We start from the raw sequence: 6854 nt of genomic DNA, 5'->3' as shown, positions 1-6854 counted from the left end.
CCACATACTTGACAACACTTTTCATTATCTGTCTTGATTAGAGTCAACCACGTGAAAAGTAAAGATGTCACCTTGAAGTTTAAGGTGCACCTTACTCAAGCCATGGTATTTTCAATCGCATCATGTGGACGTGAAAGCTGGAAAATGAATAAGGAAGATCGAAGAATTGGTTCCTTTGAATTGTGGTGTTGATGAAGGATATTGCATGTACCATCGACTGCCAAAAGAACAAACAAATCTGCCTTGGAAGAGTACAACTAGACTGCTTCTAGAAGCAAGGATGGGGAGACTGTGTATTACATACTTTGGACATGTTGTCAGGAGAAATTAGTCCCTGGAGAAAGACACTATGTTTGATAAAGTACAGGGTCGCCGGAAAAGCGGAAGACCCTCAAAGAGATGGATTGACACACTGGCTGCAACAATGGGCTCAACCATAACAACAATTGTGAGCATGGCGCAGGATTGGGCAGTGTTTCATTCTTGGTACATAGGGTCACTGTGAGTGGGAACTGAGTTGATGGTACCTAACAACAATGACAACAATATATATAACATAGAAAAATCTTAAAATATTATGGTAAGCGAAAGAAAAATGTATGATTCCATTTATATGAAATGTCCAAAGTAGAAAAATCTATAGAGACAGAAAGTAGATTAGCAATTTTCTAGGGCTAGGGGTAGAAGGAGGGTGGGAAGACTAAGACACTATGGGTAAAGGACACAGGATTCCTTTTTGAAAGGACTAAAATATTCTAAAATTGATCATGGTGGTGTTTGTACAACTCTGTCCATATACTAACAACCGTTGAATTGTACACTTTAAATTGATGAATTGTATGATATATGAATTATATGTCCATAAAGATTTTGCCAGGTACAAAAAGCCTTGAACCATGATATCCAAAAATATATTAATGCAGCCGTATAATTATTTTTTCTTTAATTCTTGTGTCAAGAAGACTACAGTCATAAGTGGCTTCAAATAGTCACAGTTCTTAACAACATTATAGAATGTATTATATAACACAGATGACACCCAAATGTTACGTCCTCGACTCTTAGCTGTGTGATAGCACTTATGATGAAAGGGATGTTAAGTACCCTCATAATATACAAGGTCATCTCTGCTCTGTTTTTTCTTAACTTGGTATGCTCTGGCTATTCATATAATGTGTTTACTTTGCCCTGTAAGAGTTGTATTTTAACTACTTGATTGATTTGAAAAGAAGAATTCATTTAAACAGGGTGTCAATGAAATGGATTTCACTTCTGCTGATACAACTGAGTTGTTACTTTAGCTGTGGAACTTGTGGAAAATTGCTGGTGTGGCCAACAGAATATAGCCACCGGATCAATATAAAGACAATACTGGATGAACTTATTCAGAGGGGTCATGAGTTGACTTTCTAACATTTTCAGCTTCCATTCTTATTGATCCCAACACACCATCTGCTATTAAATTTGAAGTTTATCCAACATCTCTTGCTAAAGATGATTTTGAGTTGCTTTTCATGAAATGGATCAGGAAATCGTCCAATGATCTGCCGAAATATACATTTTGGACATATTTTTCAGTAGTACAAGAAATCGCTGGGGAATATTCTGATTGTATTAAAAGACTCTGTAAAGATGTAGTTTTCAAAAAGAAACTAATGATGAAATTACAACAATCAAGGTTTGATGTCGTTCTTGCAGATGCCATTGGTCCTTGTGGTAAGCTGTTGGCTGAGCTACTTAAAATAACCTTTGTGTATATTGTCCGGTTCACTTTTGGCTATTCAGTTGAAAAGTATAGTGGAGGACTTTTAACCCCTCCTTCCTATGTACCTATTGTTCTGTCAGAATTACAAGATCGAATGACATTCTTGGAGAGGGTGAAAAATATGATATATGTGGTTTATTTTGACTTTTGGTTCCAGACATTTAATGAGAAGAAGTGGGATCTGTTTTACAGTGAAGTACTAGGTAAGTCATGTTTTTAGTTGGTAGAATGAAGTCTTGACTTTACTTGTGTCTTTGAATTTGAGTTTGTGTAAATAAGAAGAGAGAGGAATTTGTTTTTTGTAAGTAAAAGGTGAAATAATCTATCAATCTCACAAGTATTTTAGACAGGTTTCTATTATAGAATCAGTTAGTAGAACCCGACGGCCCATCACAATGACAACAGACACCTGAAAGTCGAAACTCAAGAATTAAGACAGTTAGAATTTCTTTAATTAATTACATATCTATTTTAATGTACTTTTATCTTTAAAAAGTCATTTACAAACCTCAGTGAATGTCTGGATGATAACAGACGTGTAGATTGAAGAGTGACACGTTATTTCTAGCAAAACTGTCTATGTAGCAAAAAGCCGTTGCCACTTAGTCGATGTTGACTCATAGAGATGCTATAGAATAAAGTGGAACTACTCCATAGTATTTCCAAAGAGCTGCTGGTGGATTTCAACCACTGACCTTCTCTGGTTAGCAGCAGAGCTCTTAACCACTGTGCCACCAGGGCTCAAACTATCTATATAGCATTGAAAAAATAACTTCTTCTAGAGCTCAATTTTCTTATTCATTAATGGAAATATTTTTCCATATTACCTTCTGAGAATTCCTTATCCGTTGAGAGATATAATGGCTCTATCCCAGATTCAACAATTTACAGTTTGTGTCTACAATATTTTATTAAGCTGCTAGCCAAATAGCTGTAATCCAGATAATATAATTCTGCACAACTTGTTTCTAGTGAACCCTAATGATACCAAAATTTTTAATAAGTGCTTACAACTCATCTTTCTTACAGGCCTATCAAGTTTTTGAAGGGCTGACATACAAGTTATTCATCTGTATTCTTTGAAAACTCTGTCTCACTATTTAAAAAAAACACATCTATTTCCATAATTGTATTGAAAATTTTCCAGTTGTTAATTGCAAATAGTTTTATTTGTTAATAAAATGTTATTCAGCTCTTAACTTGAACCAAATATAGTAGTTGATACAAAACCTCACAGTTTAGTTGGAAAACTGAGTGTCAAGGGACTGACTTGCTAAATTGTAGCAACTAGACTTAGTACTTCTGGGAAAGGTGTTTCCATGGCTGTGGTAGGGTTGATTGGGGAGCTCAAATTCTAGTTGTTTGTATTTTTGCATCTGTTACCTTTGCAACTTTGTTGTTGTTGTTGGGTGCTATCTAGTCAGTTCTGACTCATAGTGACTGTGTGTACAACAGAACAAAACACTTGTTATGCTTGAGTGCATTGTTGCAGCCACTATGTCAATCCATCTTGTTGAGGGTCTTCCTCTTTTTCACTGACCCTCTTCTCTACTAAGCATGATATTCTTCTCCAGGACTGATCCCTCCTGATAACATGTTCAAAGTATTTGAAAAGTAGTCTCGCCTTCCTTACTTCTAAGGAGCATTCTGGTTGTATTTCTTCCAAGACAACTTTAGAGAAACCAAATGCATATTTAATTCTGCAGTGGCTTAGGTTTAATAACTGTTTATGATGGTGAATATACTGATGTGACATTAGAGATCTAAGTCTCCTCTCACCCTTTTAAACAATTTTAGCTCCATTATTCCAAGCTCCCTTCTGAAAATTTCTCTGATACTCAGGTAACAATTTTCTCAAGTTACCTCTACCTTTTGTTTCTCTTTTCTTTTCAGGAAGACCCACTACATTATATGAGACAATGGGGAAAGCTGAAATATAGCTCACTGGAACTTACTGGAATTTTGAATTTTCTCGCCCAGTTTTGCCACATTTTGACTTTGTTGGAGGGCTCCAGTGCAAACCCACCAATCCCTTGCCTAAGGTAAACCTGTTACTGTTGGTTTTGTATTTTCAATTGAAATGATTCTATGGAATTTTTAAAAGAGAATGTATACATTTTCACAAACAAATGAGCCTGGATGAAATACTTAAATTTTGTTGTAAGGATTTAGGCTTTTCACCAGTATTGTAGCCTAGAAGAAGAATACCATTCCTAAACAATATGAATGGGTGAGCATAAATGGGTGCTCCCAACAATGTTTGCAGCCAACTCAAAGTTTTTTTCTTCAGTGCCTTGGTTTACAGCATTGAAACCATCCAACATTTGAAAACCCAAGTTTTTACACCTTTGAGAATAAAAGGAATTGTTTAGCATATCTATCAAAGGAAGTATTTTCTGCTGTATATCAAACCTATAGTAAAATTCCGTTTCTGTATTAAAAAAAAAGAAAAAAGTTGCCTTCGAGTTGATTCCAACTCATAGCAACCCTATAGGACAGGGCAGAACTGCCCCACAGTGTTTCCAAGGAGTGGTCGACCTTGGAACTGATTTGAACTGCCAACCTTTTGGTTAGCAGCTGAATATTGAACCACTGTGCCAGCGGTGCTCCCACTGAGAACATAGGTATCTATATCACAGCTGCCTGACAAAATGAACAAAGAAAATGTATCCCGTGCATCTAATAAGGACAATAAATTCTGTGTACATAATAAAGATCAACTATTCCTACCAACTTTTTCTGAAAATTCTCTTTGTTCGAAATTACAAAATAATCCTGTCAGCATATAGAATAATATACCTTATGAAGGAAAGGAAGAAATCAATATATTTTAAATTAATATTACAACTTTAAGACATAAATAAAAAGCAATCATTCTTTATTTCACTAGTATATAGTCTACTAAGAGGTCCATTTTGTCTACCTTCTTATTGGCAGCAACATAAAACTGAGATGCTATTCAAGGTTTAAAAGTCAAAACTTATTTCAAGTGCAAATTGTTTAGCTCTATGCAATATCTTTTGTAGAGTTCAAAAGTTGTGGTATAATTAATGATAATTTTATGTAATCTAATCTTATTGGGGAAACGCTGGTGGCATAGTAGTTAAGTGCTATGGCTGCTAACAAAATGGTCGGCAGTTTGAATCTGCCAGGCACTCCTTGGTAACTCTGTGGGGCAGTTCTACTGTCCCATGGGGTCGCTATGAGTCGGAATTGACTCCACGGCACTGGGTTTGGTTTTTTTTTGGAATCATATCCGGGAAAAATTTTCCTATTCACGTTAAAGGAAAATGACAGTGTTAGGAGGAGGAGGAGGAAAAGGACAATGAATAGTGCCACAATAGTTAAAATATTTATTGTAAATGTTATTTAAATTGCAGAAAAAATATGGACTATCTACACTGTGTGCTGAGCACTGTGCACCTGTAACACCAGCATATTGACCCAAACCTTGGGCTCTAACCCATAAGTGACTCATCCCCTCCCAGCCTCACCTGCTGAATCTGCCCTGTTATACTATAGCTGAGTGACTGACCCTGCTGATGGCAAATTTAGGGTAATTCCAGTAAAACAGAAATTAAGGGAATATGTAAAAACGAACCTTACAAGAATTGTTAAAGGGGCTCCTTCAGTTAGAGAATCAACAACAGCAGACAACAGCTTGAATCTAGGACACAGGACAGTATCAGTCAGATAGCAACCTAGGTAATAAACTGTCAAGAACACAACAAAACTAAAATATTTACAACATGGAACTAGAGTGGTCAATCTGTAATTGACAACAACATCAGAACAATGAGAAAGAGAACAAGCGGTGTATGTGTAGAACTTTCAAATGGAGAGGATAGTCAAGGCAATTCAAGAAATAAAAGACTGGTTTCAACTTAGGAAGGTAGGAGTAAATTTGGAAATAACCACAAAGAAAGTTAAGAAATCTGCCCATAAAAATAAAGCAGAAAAACGTGAAGTCTTAGTAAAAACAAAATCTACAAAAACTAGAGAAATAAAAGAAAAATCCAGAAAAAAAGGAATTCGGCCTAGGACAGTAAAAGGAACAAAGAAAACATTAGCACCACACACAAAAAAAAAAGGCCCGATAAAATGATAGCAATAAACTCACACCTGTCGATAATCACACTAAATATAAATGGCTTAAATGCACTGGTAAAGAGACAGAGAGTGAAAGAATGGGTTAAAAAACGTGATCCAGGAAAACACTGACTATAAGACACATACCTTAGAAACAAAGACATACATATATTAATAATCAAAGGCTAAATATATATATATATATATAAATATATAAAGCAAAGCAAACAGCAACCAAAAAAGAGTAGCTGTGACAATCTTAATCTCAGTTAACAATAGTGTTTAAAACAAAAGCCATCATAAAAGACAAGAAAGGATGTTATATAATGTTGACAGAGACAATCTACCTTAAGGACATAAGCAAAAAATAAATATCTACACACCCAACAATAGGGCTTCAAAATACATAAAACAGACTCTAACATACTAAAAAGAGAAAATGACAGTTTCAAAATAATAGTAGGAGACTTCAACACACCACTCTCGGTAAAAGAAAATCTAGAAATAAACTGAACAAAGATACAGAAAATCTAAAGGCCACAATCAAACAACTGGACGTTGTAGACATATATAGAACACTCCATCCAACATCAGCAAAGTGCACATTGTTTTCCAATGCACATGGAACATTCTACAGATTTGACCATATCTTAGACCACAAAGCAACCTTCAACAAGTTCCAAAACATTGAGATAATACAAATCATCTTTTCTGATCACAACACCATAAAAGCAGAAATTAATAACAGGGAGAGCCAGGGAAAAAAAATCACATACAAGGAAACTGAATAACATCTTGCTGAAAAAAACACTGGATAATAGAAGAAAACAAAGATGGAATCAAAAAATTCCTTGAATCAAACGAGAATGAAAACAGATCATAGCACAAATTTTGGGACACAGCAAAGGTACTGCTCAGAAGTCAGTTTATAGGAGTAACTGCACGCATGAAAAAAGTAGAAATGGAAAAATCAAAACATTAGCTATACAACTTGAACAAA

General features: G+C 35.3%; 1 pseudogene; it reads left to right on the top strand.

The window, feature by feature from the left end:
• Positions 1-1095: 1095 nt before the first annotated feature.
• Positions 1096-6854, top strand: part of LOC100665991 (UDP-glucuronosyltransferase 2B31-like) — a 129242-nt pseudogene continuing 123483 nt past the window's right edge.

The sequence above is a fragment of the Loxodonta africana genome, chromosome 5 (genome assembly GCF_030014295.1).
Source record: "Loxodonta africana isolate mLoxAfr1 chromosome 5, mLoxAfr1.hap2, whole genome shotgun sequence".
NCBI classification, from domain to species: domain Eukaryota; kingdom Metazoa; phylum Chordata; class Mammalia; order Proboscidea; family Elephantidae; genus Loxodonta; species Loxodonta africana.
This window is presented reverse-complemented; position numbering and strand designations above follow the sequence as displayed.